The 26,205-nt window shown below is 37.4% G+C and overlaps 1 protein-coding gene and 1 long non-coding RNA gene across 15 annotated transcripts in view; both read right to left on the reverse strand.

Annotated features, from left to right (window-relative positions):
- The window catches only part of LOC132345172 (uncharacterized), a 61,344-nt gene extending 50,386 nt beyond the window's left edge, over nt 1-10,958 (reverse strand). The window contains exon 1 of the long non-coding RNA XR_009494332.1: nt 10,899-10,958. This is a non-coding gene — a long non-coding RNA (uncharacterized lncRNA). The remainder of the gene's footprint in view (nt 1-10,898) is intronic.
- Nucleotides 1-26,205, reverse strand: part of SUGCT (succinyl-CoA:glutarate-CoA transferase) — an 875,539-nt gene that overhangs the window by 666,255 nt on the left and 183,079 nt on the right.

Genomic DNA, 26,205 nt, shown 5'->3' on the forward strand with positions numbered 1-26,205 from the left:
TCTGAAAAAAAGATGAACTACAGCTGATCTCTCAGGTCATTACAGAAATGTAAAAACATGACATAGTATAAAATATGTGAGTAATTCCAGAAAGAGGAAACACAATTCCCCTTACCTATGTCTAGTAACTTTCAGTCTTTCTTCAGAGCTCAACTCATCATCACTTTCACAGCAAAATTTCCCTGATGACCAGGGCTACATCAAATCCCTCCACATAATGTTCTTACGGCACCATAAACCTCCACTTTGCAGGATTTACCGTACTTATTTTTGTTTGTTTATTTAAAGTCTATTCCTACTTATCCCATGTATATTCAATAAAATGAATGAATGCGTGTAATCTTAAAATATATGGCTTTACAAAGCAAAACTATTTTTTTTCAGCAGCTCTCTTTGTAGTTAAGTAATCACATATGTTTCAGCATTTAAATATTTTCTAAAGATGATGGACAAAGCTGGGTGATCACAACTTCAAAGAGGTAAAACAGTTCTCAAGAACCTAGGTGTCATTTCAATCAGTTTATATGTTCAAAGAATATTGTCTCTGATAGACTTATTTTTTGGCCATGCCAAGCAGCACGTGGAATTCTTAGTTTCCTGACCAGGGATTGAACCCACATCCCCTGCATTGGGAGTTCAGTCTTAACCACTGAACCACGAGGGAAATTCCTCTGACAGACTTATTTCTAAATATGAAATCTCTTTTATTTAAGCTCATTCTTATTTTTATTTGTACTTTTTTTCTCCATTCTAAAGAAATTTATCTATTAAACAACTCATCACATGTGTTTTCTTGGATCATTAGTTAGGTAAAAATATCTATTTAGAGATTCTTTCTATGATGTAGAAAGTAAACATCTTAGTATGAGCAGGAAAAACAAGAATGTTTCTTTGTAAACAGACATAATTTAGTATTTGATTTTTTTAATTAACAAATTTAAAAGGTTTAATAATTAATATCAATGACATATGTCATATTTTATTATTGCAAATATTCAATGTGAATAATAAAAAAAGTCTAAAAGTTATCTTAATGATAGAACTAATCCAAGCAGTAGGAAATAAAATCTGAAATGCTTCATTTGACATAAAGTTTTCAAACGTACTGGTTTCTTTTTCTTTATCCTATGAAATACTCTTAAATTTATACAAATATGTTTGATTTAATAAGCTAAAACTTTTTATAACTGTCTAAGTCCACATAAACCATTATAGTTAGCACTATAATTATGAGTTAAAGGTATGATCTTAGATGCAAAGCCAAAGCTCTCTATCTTCTTTCATGTGCTCCTTTCTGTACACTTGGGGAGTATTCCTTTCCATAAAAAGGAGAAACTGACTGAAGCTGGTGACCCATGACCTCTTCCAATCCAATAAAGGAGAGTGCCAAATCCTTGAAAGTGATGGTCTCTCACGGGATGACACAGTATAAGCTAAGCTCACTTCCACCTTAAAATAGCTTTTCACTTTTTTAATCACATGTATAAACATGTGAAGGGTAAACCTACAGGCAATAAAATTCAACTTCTGACAACATAATTCTGAAAGCCACTAGATCCTGCAGGATTCTGAAAAAAACATATTCATTCTATCCAAAAAGCCACCTCATCCTGAAACAGGATACATAGAGACATAAGAAAAAAAAAAAAATACACTAAAGATCAGTGCTTACTTTTTCAAATATCTTAGGTGTTTTCTGAAAAATAAAAATAGCAATATTACATAAGAATAGATGCACTATTAAATAATTATCACACTCAAGAAATTTTTCAAGTTATATATAGACATCCTTCCCACCTTGATGGTAGGAACTGTAATTATACCAGTTCTGTGTAATCAGCAACACTTGGCATAATGTATTATAAGTTCATAAACTCCTTCTAAAATAACTGTCCAATGAAACAAATATAAAATACATATAGAGCACAAATGATTGACATGAAAAAAGACTACTCATTATTTAGTTACGTAAATAAACCTGACATTTTTCCAGATGTAGTTATTTGGTTTGATGGGATTGTTGTGTGTCCACTTGCTTCTGACTTTTAATGATTAGAATTTTTAGTACAGTGGGAGAGATGGGGGTGGATGATATGACATATACTTTTCAATATATTCCTTATCAAAGTATTAAATTTTACTACATCCATACTAGCTAGGATGGGTCTAGAATGTCTCCTGAGACATAGAAACAATCTCATCCACATTGATTTGGAAATTACTGAATTTTGTATTTTTTCTGAACAACCAGTCAACAAACGTAGGTTTTCTTACTTTTTTTACAAAAGCAAAAATGGCAAAGTTTTACAGACCATTTTTAAAACAATTGGAGCTTTGAAAAAGCTTTAAAGGTTTTATAATCATATTTTAATATTTTACCAATGTGAACAAAAGATCAAAGTATTATAAGACCTGGGAGAAAAAGTCTAAATAATACAACTCTCTTATCCCTGCGTAAATGAGCTAAAAATGCAATTCAGTTCAGTTCAGTTCAGTCGCTCAGCCATGTCTGAATCTTCGCGACCCCGTGAATCGCAGCACGCCAGGCTTACCTGTCCATCACAAACTCCTGGAGTTCACTCAGACTCATGTCCATCGAGTCAGTGATGCCATCCAGCCATCTCATACTCTGTTGTCCCCTTCTCCTCCTGCCCCCAATCCCTCCCAGCATCAGAGTCTTTTCCAATGAGTCAACTCTTCGCATGAGGTGGCCAAAGTACTGGAGTTTCAGCTTCAGCATCATTCCCTCCAAAGAAATCCCAGAGCTGATCTCCTTCAGAATGGACTGGTTGGATCTCCTTGCAGTCCAAGGGACTCTCAAGAGTCTTCTCCAACACCACAGTTCAAAAGCATCAATTCTTCAGTGCTCAGTCTTCTCCATGGTCCAACTCTCACATCCATACATGACCACAGGAAAAACCATAGCCTTGACTAGACGGACCTTTGTTGGCAAAGTAATGTCTCTGCTTTTGAATATGCTATCTAGGTTGGTCATAACTTTCCTTCCAAGGACTAAGCATCTTTTACTTTCATGGCTTCAGTCACCATCTGCAGTGATTTTGGAGCCCCCCAAAATAAAGTCTGACACTGTTTCCACTGTTTCCCCATCTATTTCCCATGAAGTGATGGGACCAGACGCCATGATCTTTGTTTTCTGAATGTTGAGCTTTAAGCCAACTTTTTCACTCTCCACTTTCACTTTCATCAAGAGGCTTTTTAGTTCCTGTTCACTCTCTGCCATAAAGGTGGTGTCATCTGCATATCTGAAGTTATTGATATTTCTCCCGGCAATCTTGATTCCAGCTTGTGTTTCTTCCAGTCCAGCGTTTCTCATGATGTACTCTGCATAGAAGTTAAATAACCAGGGTGATAATATACAGCCTTGATGTAATCCTTTTCCTATTTGGAACCAGTCTATTGTTCCATGTCCAGTTCTAAGTGTTGCTTCCTGACCTGCATACAGGTTTCTCAAGAGGCCGGTCAGGTGGTCTGGTATTCCCATCTCTTTCAGAATTTTCCAGAGTTTATTGTGATCCACACAGTCAAAGGCTTTGGCATAGTCAATAAAGCAGAAATAGATGTTTTTCTGGAACTCTCTTGCTTTTTCCATGATCCAGCAGATGTTGGCAATTGGATCTCTGATTCCTCTTCCTTTTCTAAAACCAGCTTGAACATCAGGAAGTTCACGGTTCATGTATTGCTGAAGCCTGGCTTGGAGAATTTTGAGCATTACTTTACTAGCATGTGAGATGAATGCAATTATGCGGTAGTTTGAGCATTCTTTGGCATTGCCTTTCTTTGGGATTGGAATGAAAACTGTCCTTTTCCAGTCCTGTGGCCACTGCTGAGTTTCCCAAATTTGCTAACTTATTGAGTGCAGCCCTTTCACAGCATCATCTTTCAGGATTTGAATAGCTCAACTGGAATTCCATCACCTCCACTAGCTTTGTTCGTAGTGATGCTTTCTAAGGCCCACTTGACTTCACATTGCAGGATGTCTGGCTCTAGGTCAGTGATCACACCATCGTGATTATCTGGGTCGTGAAAATCTTTTTTGTATAGTTTTTCTGTGTATTTTTGCCACCTCTTCTTAATATCTTCTGCTTCTGTTAGGTCCATACCATTTCTGTCCTTTATCGAGCCCATCTTTTCATGAAATGTCCCCTTGGCATCTCTCATTTTCCTGAAGTGCTCTCTAGTCTTTCCCATTCTGTATTATCAAAAGTTTCTACTATTACCACTACTATCACTACTACTATTCTAACCAGCCACATTCAGGTGCACAGAGACCTATAGCTTAAAACTATCATAAAAATCAAATTGACTCTTTTAGAACCAAAGATTCAATGAACTAAAAGAAGTAAAAGAAAGTGGATTCTATCTCTCATTCTTCTCAATGCATTCTACCATACTCTACCTATTGAGAATACATATTAATACATCTTTTTGCAGATAGCATTGTTTCATTAGCACAAACTAAGTGTGATCACAGTAAGCAACTGGCCTTACTATTGCAAGCCAGAAAAGAAAGGCTACATACTGATTTCCCCAAAGCCAAAATTCTCATTTTATGGACATTTACTATTTATTTTAAAGTAAATAATTCTATGTCATTTTAGGAGAAAACAGTAAAAAGAAAGAAGTGAGGTCATAAAACCTCTACCCTTCCAAACCTAATAAAATAAATACAAAAAGGAAAGAGTTAAAAAAGAGGGAGAAAATGAAGTTGTAGACAAAGTTTTGTACAATATTGAAATTGTGTGCTCAGTCACTCAGTCATGTTTGACTCTTTGCAACCCCATGGACTGTTGCCTATCAGGCTCCTCTGTCCATGCAAAAATTCCAGGCAAAAATACTGCAGTGGGTTGCCATTTCCTTTTCCAGGGAATCTACCCCACCCAGGGACTGAACCCACGTCTCCTGTGTCTCCTGCATTGCCAGGTGGATTCTTTACCTCTGTGTCACCTGGGAAGCCCCAATATTGAAATTAAGTTAGTATTAACATGAAGTAGATTTTTAAATTAATTTTTATTGGAGTATATAGTTGCTTTACAATATTGTGTTAGCTTCTACTGTACAGCAAAATGAATCTCATATGTGTATTAATACATATATCCCCTCCCTTTCGAATTTCCTTCCCATTCAGGTCACTACAGTGCATGAAACAGAGTAATATGAACTAGATTTTTATAAGTTAAAACATTAATTGCAGTCCCCAGGATAACCACCTAAAAAATAACTCAAAAGAATATAACTTTTTTTTAAGGAATTAAAACAGCACACTAGAAAATACCTATTTAATAAAAGCCATATGTTTAGAAAATACTCTTCAACCTAATTGTTCAAATTCAGACTTTTAAAAAAATACCGTACTTATCATGCCATACTCATCTGCAGGCTGAATTCAGTTTACGGACCACTCATTCGGTTTGAGATATCCCTGGTTCTGCACATCTAGATTTTGCCTTTCCTTTAAGGCTTTCAAGTACTACTTCTCCCATTAAAATTGTGATGATCTCCTCAATGTGGATTAATAATACTTTGCCTCTGTCTCCACTTGATGGAAAGATAAGAATATGGAACCAGAAGCTCTGGGATAAATCCATTTGTTCATCTATGATTTAAGGAAATTAATATATCTGGACCTTAGTGTCATCTATAAAATGAAGATAACACCTACTTCACAAGGTCATTTTGAATGTTGACTCAGAAAATACAACTAAAAAGAATCATACGAATATTAATTCAGACTATAAGTGTTGATTTTCCTAATCCTCATTCCAGAAAGTGGCTCTTGCTCATGAGCTAAATTAATATTCCTCTTATCTCAGTCCTTTGTATGAGCACTTGCCCAGCAAAGTGCCTAACAACACTTTATTAATATTTTGCCTTATGAGTTTATATATCCCTAAGTATGGTGCAGTGTAACTTGGTTGCTTCACTAAGAATTCCAAGTCTTACTTCACAGCAAAAAAAAAAAAAAATATATATATATATATAAGTCAAAAAATCTTTGTATCTGACAAGATAGAGAAGAGATCCTAGTTATATATGCCAATAAACTGCAGACATAAAATGATTTATATAAGTATCTTTCACCTACTTGTATGAACTCCTTATGATAATTAATTGAACTTGGAAATACTTTTTATCTACAGAATGTGTGAAACATCCTCATAGATTTCTATTACTCCTGTCATTGAGTCATTTCTATTAAAAACTGAGTTGTCAAAACCCCTGAAAATATACTTTCCAAAAGTACTGTGCCACAAACAGAATGAGTCAAAGACAAATCACCTGCTTATCTCTGCTCTTATTTACAAAAATAAACTGGCACTCAACTTCCAAAATCAAGGACAATCAGAAATACGTACATATAGACAAAAGTAAGTCCTCAGTATCTTCCAAATTTGAATTGAAGGACTTTCTTGTATTATATCCCTTCTTTAGGAATACACTCTCCTGCTGAAAATTCTCATATATCAAAATGAATATCCTCAAATTATGAGGGTATTATTAACTTAAAAGTAATTTTTAAATCTCATAATTCTCTTCAGGATAAAATCTATAAAGCTTTAGGATTATTTTTCACAGATCTAAATTTACTATAAATTTTATTCTATTATAACAAAGTGGAAAACTATAGAATTAAATATCTGTATTTCTAGAATCTTCAATTTCTCCACACAAAGTAAAAGAAGAAAAAAATCTTTCTAATTTTAAATCACATCATCTAGGAATTTATAGTATCACAGTTTTATTCCTTTGGATTTGACTGTTGCTAATTTTCATTTATGAATTATCTGAAATTATTTATTAATAGCAGTAATTATTACTATGATACACAGTCAAGTCACATGATATGTTGTTTACATGCAGTAAAAACCTTGATTCCTAGATTTTGCTCCTGCAAACTAATAATCCTCTGTGTGTACATACTTATGCTACGACTTCTTTTGTGACAATCGATGTGGATTTGAGATTATGAATTCTTAGAGCACAGTATATCTAGATTACTTGCATTGAAACTGTTAAGGTTATTTGATCAAGTACATATCTGTTTCTCACCATCACATTTGTTCCTGGGTTTTAGCCAAATATTAACTTTTCTTATAAATAAGAGTTTTTCATAGAATAATCCCTTTTCTTAGACAGCATTCTCTGTGATCTTTAGGTATTTCTTTAAAGGTTTATATAGATGTATGGTTTATTTGTCCAAATAATATTACAGATTTTTCCAACAAATTAAAAAATTAATTCTATTAAGAATTAAAATAACACTAAAATGGTGTTTTCCAGATGAGAAATATATATGTACCAGGAAAACAGAAGAAGTAAAACTATGGAGGATATCCCTATACAAAAGTTAAATAATGCACAAAGATACATGTGCATGTATAGCTTATTCATATTACTGTACAGCAGAAACTAACACAACATTGTAAAGCAACTATACTCCAACAAAAATGTTTTTTAAAAAAGAGTTCACAAGAAAAAAGTGCTTAAGACAAGCCATGGCAGAATTTTAAAAGTCAGATTAATGCACTTAGTGTGGAAATAAGAGAAAAATACAAAAAGAGTTCATCATTCAGCATGTTTCAACAGCCAGTTTTACTCATCAATTGCAAAGTGCTTTCTGAACATTAATTAATTAAAGATGTAGTGTCTAAAATGTGCAGGATGTTTTGTAATGGCCTCGATTGTCTTCAAAATTTCAGATGACTAAGGGAGACACCTGACAGATGATGTTACAAAGAATGTCTCCATGTGAATTTGTCAGCGCTTTAACTCTTATTTCATTATGGGACTTGTAAGAAAACAGGAAGAGCATCAGAAAAATAAAACCCCAAAATAAAACTGTAAATAAAAACCTCAAGTCAGTAAGACCACGTCAAAAATATACACACAGCCTCAGGTCTTATTTGAAGGATATGTTGCATAATCTTGATTTTTTTAAAAAAAGCACATTGTACTTCTTAATTATACTAATTTTAACATACATATATACACATCCTCAAGCAAATAATTGTTTCCTGTTTACTTAAAAGAGTTATGAAGAATTTCCTGTGAACATGATTTTTAAATTAGGGAGGAGAAGATCAGAAGATTTTCTTCTTATACCTCAGGAAATAAAATGAACTTTTTAAAATAATCTTTTCAAATATCAGCACAATATTGAATGCTCTCTCTAAGCAGTGACAAGTAAAATGCTAAGGAAACAATACCAACAGCCTTTAATGACTGAAAACATCTTTTTAAAAATATTAAATTTAATGAATCTCTGGTACATAGCTGAGATTTCTCTATAATATTTTTAAACAATGTTTAAAATGGCAAGTTGCCAAAGCCATTCATTTAGCTGGAGTAGAGAAAACAAAATGTAACAAATTTGTCTTCTCTATATTTTAAATAACTCTTAGAAAGTTAAAGTATAGGGGAAATCATGCTTTGCCTTATCTGACTTCACAGCTGCATTCCTTAAAATCCATTACTGATTTTCTTTTGTGCAGTAACCTTTCCAACTCTCCCCTCACCTGGCATCACCACTATCTATGTGCTAACCAGCTGCAGGAGAAATCAAAATAACAAATCAAATAAAGCACTGAATGCAAAGCTTTAATACAGAAAGAGAGAGAGTTCCTGTCTCTTCCTATGTATTTAACTTCTGTAGTCAATGAAAGTAACCAATCAACATTTACTGAGCAGTTATGATTTGCAGCAATAAACCCTGTTCAAGTAATAAAAAGAAAGTGACAGTCAGGAAGACATGGAGAGAATGCAAATTGAATAAGTCACAGCTGAGAACTGGTCAAATGGAATCTTCTTTTCTGGTTAATTTTTTCTAGATGTTCTTAATAATGGAAATAATTAGCAGAAAATAAAAGTCCATGGTCTTTTGAGTTGGGACTGTTTAGTTTCGGGCCATTTGTTCCACTAGTCCCTGAGCAAGTCATGGAACTTCTCTGAACATCAGTTTCTCACCCTGTAAAGTAACAATAATACATCTTGCACAATGTGACTGAGAGTTCATTAAGATGAATGTTTAACACACTATGTGCAGTAAATTAACACTAAGCTTGTTATTGTTAGTTTAAAGCATGTAGAGCTCACATTTTTTACATGAGTGCAAATTGTAGCTGAGGTACTGTATAAAAATATTTTTCTTATTAAAAACTAATATACTTAAATTATTGAAGTATTTAGAAAATCTCAAGAAGCTAAAAGAAGAGAAATGAAAATTATCCTAAATCTTAAAACTGAGCTGAGCACAGTTAACACCTAGGTGCCTCTACACTGTGTACTTCTCTGGCTCTCTCTCTCCATCTCTATCACACTGTTTCCATTTTTTCCACTCCTCTCCCACCTCCTTCTTCTCCTTCTCCCCTTTCTCCTCGTTCCTCCTCCTCCTCCTCCTTTTTCTTTCTTCCTTCATTTCTTTTTTCTTTCTTTCTCAGTGTTCCCTTCACTCCCACCCTAAGCATAGTGAAAAGAACCTCTGCAGGTGATGATCCCTTGGTGTCGCTCTTCCTGCAGCCTCTGCTATACATAAAGCAATCACTTTCATATACAGAGACCCAGCAATTATCTCTCATGGAGGGAAACACTTCTGATCCTCCAGGTTGAGTAAAGTTTGGGGAATATGTGCACAGAGAGGAGCACCTCTCATGATCCCGCAAATCTCCCCTGAAGACTCATTCCGCCCTCAGGGATTTCTCACAATTATCAGCACTACAGATTCCAGGGGCATCACTCTGTACACAGTTTTGCAACTTGCTTTATGTGTTTCAATATGGACATGCTTTTTAAAGTTAGCACTGAAATGCAAAAAGAATTAAGCATGAATTTACATTAAATAAGAAAGCAAGATATGCAAAGAAAATAGCATTCCCAAAAGCAGAGAGGCCGGAGGGAAGATGGTATTTTCAAGACATTAAATTTGTCCTATATGGCTCCTCTGCTACAGAGAAGGGGTTACGGAAAAAGGGAGCCTAGAAAGGAGGGAAGGACAGGTAGTAGAAGAACTCATCTGCCATGCTGAGGCTTTTAGATCTCATAACCTGTCGGTTAGGGGCATGAACTCTGGCACCAAATTGAGCTGAGTTCTAGTTCCAGGTACATCACTAACTGGACTTTGGGAAAATCACTTAACTTCCTTAAGTTTTGGTTTACCATATTTGTAAAACAGGGATGATAGCATGTGTAAAAGAATTTCATCACTGTACAGTCAATTCTTATTTGCAGTAAGTTATATTCTATAAAGTTGCAGCGAGCACTAAATTACAAAATAACTGTTCTCCTGGGTGAAATACAGGGCTAGATTCCTAAGAGCTTCTGGTCACAATATTTTTATCACTACAGTGATACATAGCCTTGTTTTATGTGCATTTCTGTTTAAAGACACCTTATTTAAAATGCATTACCAATTCATTAGTATTGAACTCACAGTCAACAGCACTATCAGTCATGCATGAACGAAGCTTATCTAACACATGTATTTTCTCTGTAAGTCACAAGCTTCTTGTACTTTGGAACACAGTAACACCACACAGACTTTAGCACTATACTTGGGGTCTTTGTTTTTAAACAGCAAAGTCACGAGAAAGAACACAAATGTGAAAACCACAATAATAAATAGACCACTGGACGAACACTAGGTTACATATGAGAGCTAACACAAGAAGGGAGAGCATCACTGGGTTTGTCCTCAGCTGGGAACGTGCCTGACAGGTGGCAAGTCTTCTTCTGCTCTGTGCACAAGTGACCATGAAAGCAAGAAAGTGTTGACTGAGGAATTACAAACACATTTTAGCAAGTAGGCAAATTCACAGTACAGAGTCCATGAATAATGAGGGTTGGCTGCATACAGAAACACTAAGAAATATTCCATAAATATTTACCTTATTTGTCAGAAGGAAATGCTGAAGCCTTCTGAGCTGGATAGTGACACTCATATTTTTGGTATAGAAGGAAAACTTTGAGGAACCAGAGGAGGCAGAGAACAGCTAAGGGCAGGAGAGAAGAGAGAGATTTCACAGAATTTCAGTGGTACAATCAATACCTGGTAAGGATAGGGGAAGTGGAGGAAGAGAATTCAAGACTGACCACAATGTTTCTGGTTGGGGCAACTCAGTAAACAAAGTAAAAAAAATTCAGAGAAAGAACCAAAAGGAAACTGGGTCTTTAAAACTGATCCTTCCCTGACTTTTGCAAAAACTATTATTATTTTCTTCTTCCCTTTCTACCTACCTCTTCTAGGTACCCTTTTCTAATTAAGCTGAAGGGAAAGAAGGCAAGTGTGATGGGACAGCTTTCTACTATTCAGCTCTGCTGTGCCTGTGAGAATCAACCCCAGAAGTTGATCAGAAGATCAGTTGATCAAAAGATCAGAAGCTCCATTCCCACTAATGGGCAGAGTTGGATATATGCAGACTGCTCTAAATTCAGGATGCAAGGTGCCCAGGGTGTGTTACCTTCCCTGCTCCCAGTTTAGCTGCAGTATCCTGTGTTTGAATAATGTCATGTGTTGCAGGAACCACGTGTCCCTGAACTGAATTTCTGTCACCTGTCCAAAATATCACAGTCCAGTGCCCCACTGGGACATATAGCCTGGCCATGAACCATCTTAAAGCAGCCATCAAGCTGAAATACTACTAGATATCTCCAGTTTCTTTTGTCCTTTCAACAAACTTCACCAGTTCCCAACATGAATAACTCACACAATTCACAGGAGCCTAGGGGTCTATTGCAAAGAACTGACTCATTAGAAAAGTCCCTGGTGCTGGGAAAGACTGAGGGCTGGAGAAGGAGGAGGCGACAAAGGATGAGATAGTTGGATAGCATCAACTCAATGGACATGAGTTTGAGCAAACTCCGGGAGATAGTGATGGACAGGGAAGCCTGGCATGCTGCAGCCCATGAGGTCACAAAGAGTCAGACACAACTGAGTAATTGAACAATAACAAGGGTCTATTGCAACTGATCCTTGAAGTCATAATCCTTAGGGCCACCTGAATCCCTGCTGACCCTCCATCCAATACTCCTCCTCCATCTACTGCCACTTCCTGCCCACTATAATTGGACAGATATTAAACTCAGATTGGATTTAACTTTTCTATCTCTCTTAAATAATATGATGGAAGCTGATGTCTGTCCATCCCCCTTCTTAGAAACCAGAACTGCTGCAGAATCATTTCTTGGAACAGCCCTACCTCATCTCAACTTCCTTCCCTCTGTGGCTGATTGTAGCATTCCATGAGTGGCCAGATGAAAATGTATATAAAATAGTAAGACAGTTCAGGCCAAACTGTTGCAGTATGGACATATGAAGTCAGGACTAGAATAGACTGACAGTGTAAAATAGGGAAGAAGTGATAGAGAGATTGTTACATGTGTAAATGGGAGTTAGTTTCTTCAGGAAGCACTCAACTGAGAAGCTGTTTTCTTTCCACAAAAGCCAAAGAAATATAATAGTCTGTTTGTTACCGAAATGCAAGTTGGTGTGCCCGACACAGAGTGAGGCCAAATAATACCAAAGTGTCAGAGTTTGGAGCAGAGAAAGGTTTATTGAGGGTCATGCAAGGAGACAGGAGACTCATGCCTTAAAAACCTCGAACTCCTTGAAAGCTTTAGGCAAAGCCCTTTTCTAGAAAAGGTGAGGGACGGGCATGGTGAGTTGTTGCACACTTCTTCGTACTTGATGTCAGGTCACGGTCAGGTAATGATGTTCATATAAATCTCCACCAAACAAATGCTACTCTCTGTTCTGACAAGAAAGGGCAAGGTCCCCAAGCTCACTTCCACCCTCTGAGATCCAGGTTCTGGCTAAGAGGAGACAGATCTCAGTTGGTGGCTCCTTCAGAGCCAGGTTTCCAGACCCTGCCCAGCTGTCATCACTGAGGGAGCCAATTGCCCAGGACCCATCTAGCCCTCAGTCTCCTCAGGCTGCCCAAACAGCTGGGGCCAAGTCCTTTAGACTGTGACTTAGCCTGGTTGTCCCTTCCATTAGGTCGCAGGGGTAGGGATAGGGTAGAGTTTCACCATCACCTCAAGGCCTGGGCCCAGTCAGTGGACAGCCTTGTTGAGGGCTCTGGAGCTCTGCAGGACACAGCCCCCAGCCTGTTCCCTGGGCCCCTCCCTCAGCTCACCCACTGGTCCAAGGCCAGATGAGCTGGAGGACCCCAGGTAGAAGGCCGGGATCCAACTCTTACCTTACTCTCAGCCTGACAACCGCCATTCCACCAACCATCGGTTGAATCTCCCTACTAACGGTTGCTCACTGACAGTTGGCTGCTTGTGGGCGGGGCCCACTGCAGCTCTGACCAATGGCTAAGCAGGACCATTAACCACTGTTCATTGACAGTTGGTTGCTTGGGGGAGGGGCTCACTGAAGTGCCAACAAATGGTGGAGGAGGACCAGTAACGGTCCTGTAGTAAACACTGCCTGGTAACAGAGGTGTGGAGTGGGGTTTAATGGGTCACAGCAACAGCATCCTCACCAAGGTCTGCACTCAACCATGCTCTGTTACACACTCTCTCCTCACCCTCCACCCCATCTCCAAAACAAAGAGGGAAAACAGTTACAAAAAGCATTTTGCCAAGTTTTCCAAAGAATTGGTTCCCAAATACCACTCTGCAGTGCAGTGTTAATATTACTGAATATGAACTACCTGGAGAACTCATTAAGAATACAGACACTCAGGCCCCAACCAAAAGTTCTAATTCAGTAAGCCTAAAACCCAGGAATTTTCATTTTGAAAAGGTCTCCAGATGATTTTGAAAATCAGCCAAATTGGAAAAATAGACTTCAATTCTGTGGTTGCCTAGTTTTGAGTAGTGGTAATCGATACTAGCTTCAGCTATTGATACGTGGCCAGTGAAGAGAAGGTCTGAACTTGAGGCAACTGCAGATAATCATCATATTGGTCCCAGTATAAGATAAACATTCCAATCAGATAGAACAAGAAAGAATATGGAACTCAGAACACAACCAATCAAGGACAGTGGGTCCATTTGCTTACTCATTCATTTATTTTTTTCAAGAAAATATGTGCTAAGAACCCACTGTATACCAGACTCTACTATATGTGGGGGATACAAGAATAAACAAAACAGGTCCAGCTCTTGTTCTTGTTAATTTATAATCTATTGACACAGATCGTGAACATGAAACAAATAATCTCAAAAATAAATACATAAATATAGACTGAACTTGTATAATGGAAGATTTGACTCAGTAGGGAAGGGCAGGAAGCATGGAATTGAGGTCAGGGAAGACTTCCTGAGGAGGTGACATTACAGTCTGAAGGGCAAGTAGGAGTTTACTGGATGAAGAGAGGCAGCAGAGTGTGTTCCAGGGAGGTGAGAAAAAGGCAGGAACAAAGGCATAGAGGCTGAAAGAAATTTATCTAAAGTGCAATAAGGAGGAAGAGAATAATGGGAGATAAAGATGGGCAAGGAAGCAAAGATAGGTCATGCAAGACAGGAAAGCCAAGTTCAAGAACAGGTCTTTGATGCTTGGGATGCAGGAAAGGAAGAAGGGAGATGAGAACCTGCAGTATTCTGAGAGGTAATGGACCAGAGGGCAGCAGCAGTGATGGAGGTAAGTGAACATAAGAGGGGAGATTTGAGAGGTATTAAAGTGAAAGAGGAGAGTGAAAAAGGTGGCTTAAAGCTCAACATTCAGAAAACGAAGATCATGGCATCTGGTCCCATCACTTCATGAGAAATAGATGAGGAAACAGTGGAAACAGTGTCAGACTTTATTTTTCTGGGCTCCAAAATCACTGCAGATGGTGACTGCAGCCATGAAATTAAAAGACACTTACTCCTTGGAAGGAAAGTTATGACCAACCTAGATAGCATATTCAAAAGCAGAGACATTACTTTGCCAACAAAGGTCCGTCTAGTCAAGGCTATGGTTTTTCCTGTGGTCATGTATGGATGTGAGAGTTGGACTGTGAAGAAGGCTGAGCGCCGAAGAATTGATGCTTTTGAACTGTGGTGTTGGAGAAGACTCTTAAGAGTCCCTTGGACTGCAAGGAGACCCAACCAGTCCATTCTAAAGGAGATCAGCCCTGGGTGTTCTTTGGAAGGAATGATGCTAAAGCTGAAACTCCAATACTTTGGCCACCTCATGCAAAGAGTTGACTCATTGGAAAAGACTCTGATGCTGGAGGGATTGGGGGCAGGAGGAGAAGGGGACGACAGAGGATGAGATGGCTGGATGGCATCACTGACTCAATGGACATGAGTCTGAGTGAACTCTGGGAGTTGGTGATGGACAGGGAGGCCTGGCATGCTGCAGTTCACGGGGTCGCAAAGAGTCGGACACGACTGAGCAACTGAACTGAACTGAACTGAACTGAAGGAGAAATATCTTTGCCTTACTTAAATTTACATTATTAATTTCCATTATATTTATTTTGATTCTTACCTACTATTAACGGCAAATGATGCTGGTTCTCACTGTATGGAAGTAAAATAACATTTTTAAATGTAATTCTTTAAATATTTAATTAATTTATTTATTTGGCTGCACCAGGTCTTAGTTGCCAGGTGTGGGATCTCAGTTCCCCGAACAGGGATCAAGCCCCCTGCACTAGGAGCAAGGTCTTAGCACTAGAGAACAAAATAAAATTTTTAAAAAGAGTGGTGAGTTTTTTTATGTTATTTAGTGGGTTTATTTACTATTAGTAATGGAGAAGGCAATGGCACCCCACTCCAGTACTCTTGCCTGGAAAATCCCATGGACGGAGGAGCCTGGTAGGCTGCAGTCCATGGGATCGCTAAGAGTCGGATACGACTGAGCGTCTTCACTTTCACTTTTCACTTTCATGCATTGGAGAAGGAAATGGCAACCCACTCCAGTGTTCTTGCCTGGAGAATCCCAGGGACGGGGAAGCCTAGGGGGCTGCCGTCTATGGGGTTGCACAGAGTCGGACACGACTGAAGCGACTTAGCAGCAGCAGTAGCAGTTACTATTAGTAAATATCTTAGTGCCAGAGTTGTTTTAATAGACTAGGGTTTTTTTACATTTTTGCTTCGTATTTTTTAAAACTGAAACTGTTTTCATATACTATTAGACTAAATTATATTTTACAAATAGAATGACTAAAAGCAAATTCTCATCCTACCACACAAGTCAAAATTACAATTTTTTCTGGAATTAGGTAGTACTGATAATTATATAACCTTGTGAATACACTAAAAACTACTGAATTATACATTTTTAAAGAATGGATTTTATAGCATATGAATTTTATATAAATTTTTTTAAACTACATTGTTGCTTCCAGGCTCAAGTTTCTACTTTCAGCATTTCTCCTATGTTTAATATGATCACTGTTAATACTAATAGCTATATGCTATACACTCTACTACAGCCACTATACTATAATAAAGATAAATATATTTATGGATGGAGAGAGAGAGAGAGCAGATACATATATCAATACCTTTCCCAAGCTACCTTCTCTGGCATGCAAATTTAGTACCAGAATCTTTAACCATAGCAGTCATTTTCATCCTTATACATCCCAGGAGGAGCACTTTAGTTGGTAGCGATGGAGACTTTGGAGATCTATGATGATTGGTTGGTTGGTTGGTTCCTGAACTTCTGTTATCTGAAACAAGCATACATGATGCAGGTAGATCTGACGTGCCTGGAGAGCAGTTTCCTTGAACTCCCTGGCAGCCCAGCTGTCTTAACTTTCCTCTTTGGCCTGATCCTTAAATGTTGTGGTCTTCCATATTCTTTACTGGGATCTCTTCTCTCTCTAAGCCAATGTCAACCTATAGCAATTCAGTCAGAATTTCTGGTGGTGGTTCTTAAGCATTAGGATTTTTTTTTAATGTCTCCAAATTCTAATGTGCAGTTGGGAAATAAAATTATGCTCTTCATCCCACCACCCCCTCAATAATCTCATTCACTTAGTTATTTTAATTATCATCCTTATTCCAATAACTCACAAATCTGTATCTCTAGTTCCCACCACCTTCAGGAGCCAGAGATAAAACAACCACTAAACCACAAGATAAACTTTTATTTAACTGACACAAAATTTTAAAATATGTTAAAGTTTAAATAATTTCTTCCTAGATTTTTCTAATTTTCTTTCTCTTTTTTGAGGAGTGAAGAACCTGTGCTTTGTTCATATCGCAAACAACTGATAATACTGCCTCCTGGGAAATGGAACATATGTAAGCACGTCTTTTCTAAACTACAGACACTGGGTGTTGCGGTGGGGGGGCCTCAATTTAAAGGTCTCAAAAGCACTAAAGAAAAAAAAAAATATATATATATATATATGCCTGCTAAAGAATTCATCATTTCCCCATGTACCCAGACTAAATCTGCTCTTCCTCTCACTAAATGGCCCTAACACCCACCCAGTGGCTAAATTAAAAAACTGGGGAATTATGATTTAATTTTCCATCTTTCACATCCTCATCCTCATGATTGGCTAAGTAACATCAATTCTAACCGTTAAAGAGATCATAAATCTGTTTACTTGCTCTTCATCCCCATGGCCACCATGTTCTCTTGCCTGGAGTACCATGGCAGCCTCTTAACTGGTCTCCTTGCCCACAAATCCTTACTTGGTCTGCACTACCAAAACTATATTTCTAAACACAAATGTTTTGTGTGTACTTAAAATCTTTCAGAGGCTCCTTCCTGCCCTGAGGATAGTGTTTGCATTTGGTTTACAAGGCCCTTACAAGCCACTCCAGATGCTTTCACTGCTCCCTCTGTGGCTGGTCCAATCCCCTCATCATCCCTTTATCTCACTTTAACAGAAATTTCTTTCTTTGGAAAAATATTCTCTAGTCTCCCAAACCAGGTGTCCCTTCCGTTCATGGCCATATCACCACGCACTTACTCTACTTACTGCATCAATCACTAACTTGACTATTCCCCGCTACGACTGAGTGCCTCAGGAGCAGAGACAATTCTTCATGATTGCCCATGCTTGCCACATGTAAGTGTTCAGTATTTGTTGAAATAAACAATGAATGATGAATGAATAATAGCCCTTGTAGTCCTCACAAATCTCATTAACGAAACTTGCTTTAACCCTCTTTAAGCAAAGTTAGGATACAAGAAAAATAGTTGTTAAAAAGAAATCTTGCACACACATGCACAGCAGACCCATGGTCTACCCTGTGGATATGAAAGGGCTGGAGTTCATTTCAGCCAACATTTGTAAGTAGTTACTGTTCACTCTGTCCATAATGAACTTGGATTATGCAGTGTCAACAGTCACCTAGTCATCTTAAATTAAGAAATATTAAAGTATGAAATTTGTCTCTTAATATAAATAGCAGCCACTATGACCATCCTCCAAGCACTGCGCTCAGCAGTTGACACGTATTGTCTCATTTAATCTCCACAATCAAGCTCTCAAACAGATCATATTACAACTGCTCAGAGGAAGAAACCAAGGCTAGGGAAGGGTAAGCACAGACTACAATAGTACAGTTAGGATGTGAAAAAGCCAGTATCCCACCTTTACAGCAGAAAAATAAACCGAACACAAAACTTATACTTAATATTGCCATGTCACATCCAATCTTGCCCTAATAAGTGACAGAATACAAGGTTAAGGCTGCTGGACTGAGAAATGCCTTCAAGTCAATAAAATGGTGCATATTCATGGAACATAGCCCATGCCAAAGAGGATACTTAAAATCTTACCAAGTTCTTTATCTGAGTGCAGCCTAAATGAGTTCGAAAATGTACTACAAAATGTACCTCTGCTTAACAATCGTATGTCCCACTGTCCCTGGAGCAAACCAGGGAGCTTGTCAGGTGGCTCACCAGTAAAGAATCAGTCTGCAATGTCAAAGACACACAGGAGATGGGTGTTCAATCACTGGGCCAGGAAGATCCCCTGGAGGAGGAAATGGCAACCCTCTTCAGGATTTTTGCCTGGAAAATCCCATCGACAAAGGAGCCTGGCGGGCTACAGTCCACAGGGTCACAAAGAGTCAGACACAACTGAAGCAACTTAGCATGCACGCACGCAGATACAAACCAGATTCTTGGAAGTATATATTCATTGGGGAGGGGGAACTTTAGTTAAATAGTCTAGCATATTAAAATAACTAAAATGCACTGAGTTCACCCTTCTGAAAAATGCAATAGCTACTAGCTTCTTGGCTTAAAAATCTTGCCTTATCAAAAACTTTTTCATTTTTTTCTGCACAACTTTTTTAAAGAATTTAATTCCTCCCTCATGCCTGAATTAACCAAAATAATATGCTCTTCAGTTATTATTACATAAATTAGTAACCTAACCAAAATGATCCCCAGCTACTAAACACTTCATGCTCCTCGGGGCTGGCCTCTCTATTTTAACATCTCTAAGATTAAACAATTCATTTTAATCTCACTATCTTTAGATAAGATATATAGTAATCACTGATTAATTTCACTCATCTAATAGACCTTCATAGGCTTATTATAGGCCAGAAATTGTCTATCATGTACTTACTAAAAAAAAATACTTACTGAGCAACTACATGCTGGGGATTTGATGGTAAACAATATAACCAGGGTTTCTGAACTTTATTTGCCCATTCTTAAGGCAGGACCTAAATGTCTGTATTTTTCAGTGTCTCTGAGATACTACTGGGTTGGCCAAAAAGTTCATTTGAGTTTTTCCATAAGCTGTTATGGAACTTTTTGGCCAACGCAATACTAATTACCACCCAATACAGGAGACGTAGGAGATGCAGGTTAGATCCCTTGGTCAGAAAGATTCCCTGGAGATGGGAATGGCAACTCACTCTTGTATTCTTGCCTGGAGAATCCCATGGACAAAGGAGCCTGGCAGGCTACACTCCATGGGGTTGCAAAGAGTTGGACATGACTGAGCAACTGAGAATCATACTAATTACCATAGATCATACACAATAGCCTGAAAGCCAAATCCAACTGCTGCCCATTATCATATGACCACAAAGAAGCATTATCTTTACATATTAAACGGTTTTTAACATCAAAAGAAAAATAACATTTCATAATAGATGAAAATTATATGAAATTCAAATTTCAGTATATATACATGAAGTTTTTTTAGAACACAGACAAGCTCATCTGATTACATCTATGTCTGCTTTTGCACTACAAAAGTTTGGTGGTTTTCTAAGTGTCCATCAACAGATGAATGGATAAAGAAGATGTGGTATGTGTGTGTATATATATATATATATATAAAATGTATATAATGGAATACTATTCACCCATGAAAAAGAATGAAACAATGCCATTTGCAGCAAATGGATGGACCTAGAAATTGTCATACTAAGTGAAGTCAGTCAAAGACAAATACCATGTGATATCACTTATATGTGGAATCTAAAATATGATACAAATCTACTTATTTACAAAACAGAAATAGATTCACAATCATAGGAAACAAACTTACGGTTACCAAAGAGGAAAGGGTGTGAAGAAGGATAAATTAGGAGTTTGGGATTAGTAGATGCAAACTACTATGTCTAAAAATAAATGATATGGTCCTACTGTATAGCAGAGGGAAATATAGTTAATAACTTGTAATAAGCCATAATGGAAAAGAATTTATATATATACATATATATAAAGACTATATTGCTATTGCTGATATTTGGATATATACATATATCTGAATCACTTTGCCGTACCCCAGAAACTAACACAACATTGTAAGTCAACTATACTTCAATAAAAGTATAAAAAATTTTAAAAAAGTTTATTGGTGTGATAGAGGCCACACTCTCACTGCTTTGCACACCTGTTTGGTGTACTATGAATCACAGTGGCTCAGTCATAACGGCATTTCAAATGTCATGTGAATTACCTTACCATGATCTTTTTTATTACCAGTGGATACCCATCATGCTAAAATAAGAAGAGAAGTGTGCCAAACTTTCAGAACACACTGGAAGATGGACCTTGTTGTTACTGAATCAGATGACAAAGCACTTTGTATATCAATGATACTATATCTGGGCTAAAAGAATATACTTAATTCCAGATTAAGCACTTATCACAGTATTCCCAACTCACAGAAAATTCAATGGTCAGAAAATATTACAAAATGAAAACAGACTATCTCATCACAGAAGAATTTCTTCACAGATATTAAAAAAAAAAAAAATGAAAATGAGCCTGCAACCAAAGTGAGGTAGTAAGTGGTTCATTTGTTAGCCAAGCAAGGAAAGTCATTTACCAATGCTAACTTAATTAAGTTGTGTTTGATTGCAGCAACTGAAGCAATGTGTCCAGAGAAAATAAACTTGTGTAGGACTATGTATTAGTCTTGGTAAGAACAATAAAGACATTGGGAGCAGTATCAATATAGTCAATTCAAAAATGAGGCTAATTATTTTGAGTGGTTTTCCTTGGTTTTAATGAGTTGACAGATGTCATGGATACTACCCAGTTGCTCTGCATACCAAGAGTCAATGTCGATTTTGAAGTGACTGAAGAATTAGCCTGTAGAGGCTGCGTGAAACCACTACAGACAAGAATATCCACATGAGTAGGAAAAAGTAATAATCCAATACAACTTAAGTGGAATCTGCTAAAATATGTAACTACTTAGGGTGGTTAAAAATTATATGCGGAGCAAAGAGACTTGGTTGAAAAAAAATAAAGAGCTTGTAAAAATGCAAGATTATTCATTTTATTATTTATCAGGAGGAACACTGAGGAAAATATTTGAATTTTATCATGTGGATGTTAATAGTAGTAGTTAATAGTGATCTTCATTTGCTCTAGTGGCTTAACCATTGTTAGTCCCATGAAGTTTTCTCAGAAAATATAAGCTGAATATCCTGACTCATTCCACCACACAAAAGTTTTATGGATTAACAGTGTAAAGTTTTACTGTGATTTTTTTTTTTAACTCAGAGTCCAAAACAAGTCTTTTCTGAAAAAAAAAAAAAAAAAAACCCACCCCCAATCACTAACACTGAACACTGAATAGCTTTGGAAATCAGCTTTTCTTATGAATTTGAGAATGTTTTTCAATGAATTCTACTTAAATTTCCATGACAAAACAGCACATACATGCCAAAATTTTATAACAATAAAGTCATTTCAACGACAACTAATGTCTGAATCACAAATGATGTCAGGCTATTTTACATACTTCCCATGCTCACAAAGGTTAAAATAAAAAGTAGGATTTCATTCCCACACAGATGGAGAGAATATATATTTTGTGAGCTCAAACTATAGCAATGTTTTTCAAAATTCAATGCAAGTGAAAAGGAAATTTCCAAATTTCAAAATTCTTTTAACTGGGTGCAATTAAGGAGCTTCCCACCTAACTTTCTATTATAAGTAATTAATCTGAAATATAATGACATGTAAAAGGAAAATAATCAGGATAAAAATCTAGTAAATTCTATAAATGCCTTCTAGGCTATGAACATGCTTAATTAAAATCAGATACTTGTGGACTGATGCTACTATTTGGCAGTATCATACCAGGAAAGACTGAAGGCAGGAGAAGGGGACAACAGAGGATGAGATGGTTGGATGGCATCACCGACTCAATGAACATGAGTCTGAGCAAGTTCCGGGAGTTGGCGATGGACAGGGAAGCCTGGTGTGCTGCAGTCCATGGGTTTGCAAAGAATCGGACATGACTGAGCAACTGAACTGAACTATTGGATGAAAAGACATTTTCAAAGATGAAATATATAAATTCTTATTACAGATCAGCATTAAGAGATAAATATTTGCAGTCAATTCTGATGATGGGAAACCATAACTTGCACCCCAATTAAGTGAAATTTTATCCTCCTTCAAAATACTTCCATTCTTCTCATTAGCAAATCCATATTACCAAAAAATTGCTTTGCAATTATTTTTATTTTAATTTAATCAATCAAAATTTTGTGGAAATGTGTTTTTTCTCTTATCAAATAAGTACTTATATAGTATCTTCAACTTTGCCTTCTGACCTCCAAAGCCTAAATTTTCCCCTTCTCAAAAAAAGGGAAACAACCCTTGCTCAAAAGAGTTGATGGTAAAATGGGGCATCTCACAATCTCTAAGAAGTAGGAATGGTTTATGTTTTCCAAGGGAAAATAGGTTACAAAAATGTAAATTAAAAAATTGTCACAGATTATAATAGCCAGGACATGCAAGCAATCTAAATGTCCATCAACAGAGGAATGAATAAGGAAGATGTGGCATATATATACAATGGAATATTACTTAGCCATAAAAATGAAAGACACTGTGTCATGCAGAGATGTAGATGGGCCCAGAGACTGTCATATAGTGCAGTAAGTCAGAAAGAGAAAAACAAATATCTCATATCAATGCATATATATGGAAAATCTATAAAAATGATACAGATGAACCTATTTGCAAAGCAAAAATAAAGACACAGAGAACAAACATACAGACACCAAAGGAGAAAAGGGGAGTGGGATGAATTGGGAGATTGGGATTGACATATATACACTGCTATTTATAAAACAGACAACTAATGATAACAGACTGTGTAGCACAGGGAATTCTACTCAGTGCTCTACGGTGACCTAAATGGGAAGGAAATCCAAAAAGAGAGGGTGTGTGTGTGTGTGTGTGTGTGTGTGTGTGTGTGTGTCTATATATATATATATATATACCTGATACACTTTGCTGTACAACAGAAACTAACACAACATTGAAAAGTGACTATACTCCAATAAGAATTAAAAACTCTTAAGTATAACCTTGTCTAAAGGGGGAACAAGAGACAATATACCTCCTATGAGTCTCACCAAAAGCTTCCATTCTGACATAGATTATGACTCTAGGAAAGATAAAGAAAGACCCCATTAAGAGAGTTCAACAGGGCTGACAGCCTCCACAAAGACCAGGATCCCACTCAAGGCTGAAAATCCAGGGATTCCAAGAAACAAAGAGAAGGTAAGCAGAATCTAGAGGCCTGGAAATTAGGGTCCTCCCCATTTACATGGCACCATGCTTAATCTCCTGGATTTATATGCAACTCCATGGAGAGGGCAGGCACCAAAATAGTGAGTGAAATACAATTTACCAAATGCAGTAAAGGTTCACAGTCAAATCTGGGTTAACATAAAAAAAATTACATACATATTTTTGGACAAGAGTTATATCTGCTACCTGATATGGCCAATTTCATAACTATATGATGATTGAATGGAATAAATTATGTAAAGTATTTAACCAAGCACCCATCACCCATCACCGACTTGATAGACATGAGTTGAGCAAGCTCCAGGAGTTGGTGATGGACAGGGAAGCCTGGCATGCTGCAGTCCATGGGGTCGCAAAAAGTCGGACATGACTGAGCAACTGAACTGAATTGAGTAGAGCACAATGCAAAGTGTCTACAAAAGCACGTTGTGATGTATATATTTCGTAATTATCTCTTTTGCTGTTGATGATATAGCAACCATTTGCAAAATATTCCAGATAACTCTATAGTTCTGAAGCAGAAGTCTAATCTTTTTCTCACTTCTGATTTCTGATCCCTTTCTCACTTTCTCGTTTCAGCTTAATTCATACTGCCCTTTGTACAGAAGAAGGGAAAAGATATGGGCCTGCCTTACTGAGAGCCAAACAGCCCAAAGACTCCATTTTAGGAAACTTCATTGCTCTGTAAAAAATACCCACCAAACTAGAAAAGTGATTCCAGGAGTTAGCTGGAGGAAAAACTATTATTCAGGTTTTCAGGTTTTGGGTATATTTTGGCAAAAATTGACTAGACAAAATTAAGATGAGACCTCTGAGGCCAAAGCTTTATACCAGCTCTACCCTATCTTTTAGAACTAACACCCAGAAAAGATGTCCTTTTCATTATAGGGGACTGGAATGCAAAAGTAGGAAGTCAAGAAACACCTGGAGTAACAGGCAACTTTGGCCTTGGAATACGGAATGAAGCAGGGCAAAGACTAATAAAGTTTTGCCAAGAAAATGCACTGGTCATAGCAAACACCCTCTTCCAACAACACAAGAGAAGACTCTACACATGGACATCACCAGATGGTCAACACCAAAATCAGAATGATTATATTCTTTGCAGACAAAGATGGAGGAGCTCTATACAGTCAACAAAAACAAGACCAGGAGATGACTGTGGCTCAGATCATGGACTCCTTATTACCAAATTCAGACTTAAATTGAAGAAAGTAGGGAAAACCACTAGACCATTCAGGTATGACCTAAATCAAATCCCTTATGATTATACAGTGGAAGTGAGAAATAGATTTAAGGCCCTAGAACTGATAGATAGACTGCCTGATGAACTATGGAATGAGGTTCGTGACATTGTACAGGAGACAGGGATCAAGACCATCCCCATGGAAAAGAAATGCAAAAAAGCAAAATGGCTGTTTGGGGAAGCCTTACAAATAGCTGTGAAAAGAAGAGAAGCAAAAAACAAAGGAGAAAAGGAAAGATATAAACATCTGAATGCAGAGTTCCAAAGAATAGCAAGGAGAGATAAGAAAGCCTTCCTCAGCAATCAATGCAAAGAAATAGAGGAAAACAACAGAACGGGAAAGACTAGAGATCTCTTCAAGAAAATTAGAGATACCAAGGGGACATTTCATGCAAAGATGGGCTCGATAAAGGACAGAAATGGTATGGACCTAACAGAAGCAGAAGATATTAAGAAGAGGTGGCAAGAATACACAGAAAAACTATACAAAAACATCTTCACGACCCTTCACTGTCCCTTCACTGTGGCAAGAATACACAGAAAAACTATACAAAAACATCTTCACGACCCTTCACTGACCTTTCACTGTCCGATAATCATGACAGTGTGATCACTCATCTAGAGTCAGACGTCCTAGAATGTGAAGTCAAGTGGGCCTTAGAAAGCATCACTATGAACAAAGCTAGTGGAAATGATGGAATTCCTGTTGAGCTATTTCAAATCCTGAAAGATGATGCTGTGAAAGTGCTGCACTCGATATGCCAGCAAATTTGGAAAACCCAGCAGTGGCCACAGGACTGGAAAAGGACAGTTTTCATTCCAATCCCAAAGAAAGGCAATGCCAAAGAATGCTCAAACTACCGCATAATTGCACTCATCTCACACGCTAGTAAAGTAATGCTCAAAATTCTCCAAGCCAGGCTTCAGCAATACATGAACCGTGAACTTCCTGATGTTCAAACTGGTTTTAGAAAAGGCAGAGGAACCAGAGATCCAATTGCCAACATCTGCT

This window comes from Bos taurus, chromosome 4 (assembly GCF_002263795.3).
Source record: "Bos taurus isolate L1 Dominette 01449 registration number 42190680 breed Hereford chromosome 4, ARS-UCD2.0, whole genome shotgun sequence".
Lineage (NCBI taxonomy): Eukaryota > Metazoa > Chordata > Mammalia > Artiodactyla > Bovidae > Bos > Bos taurus.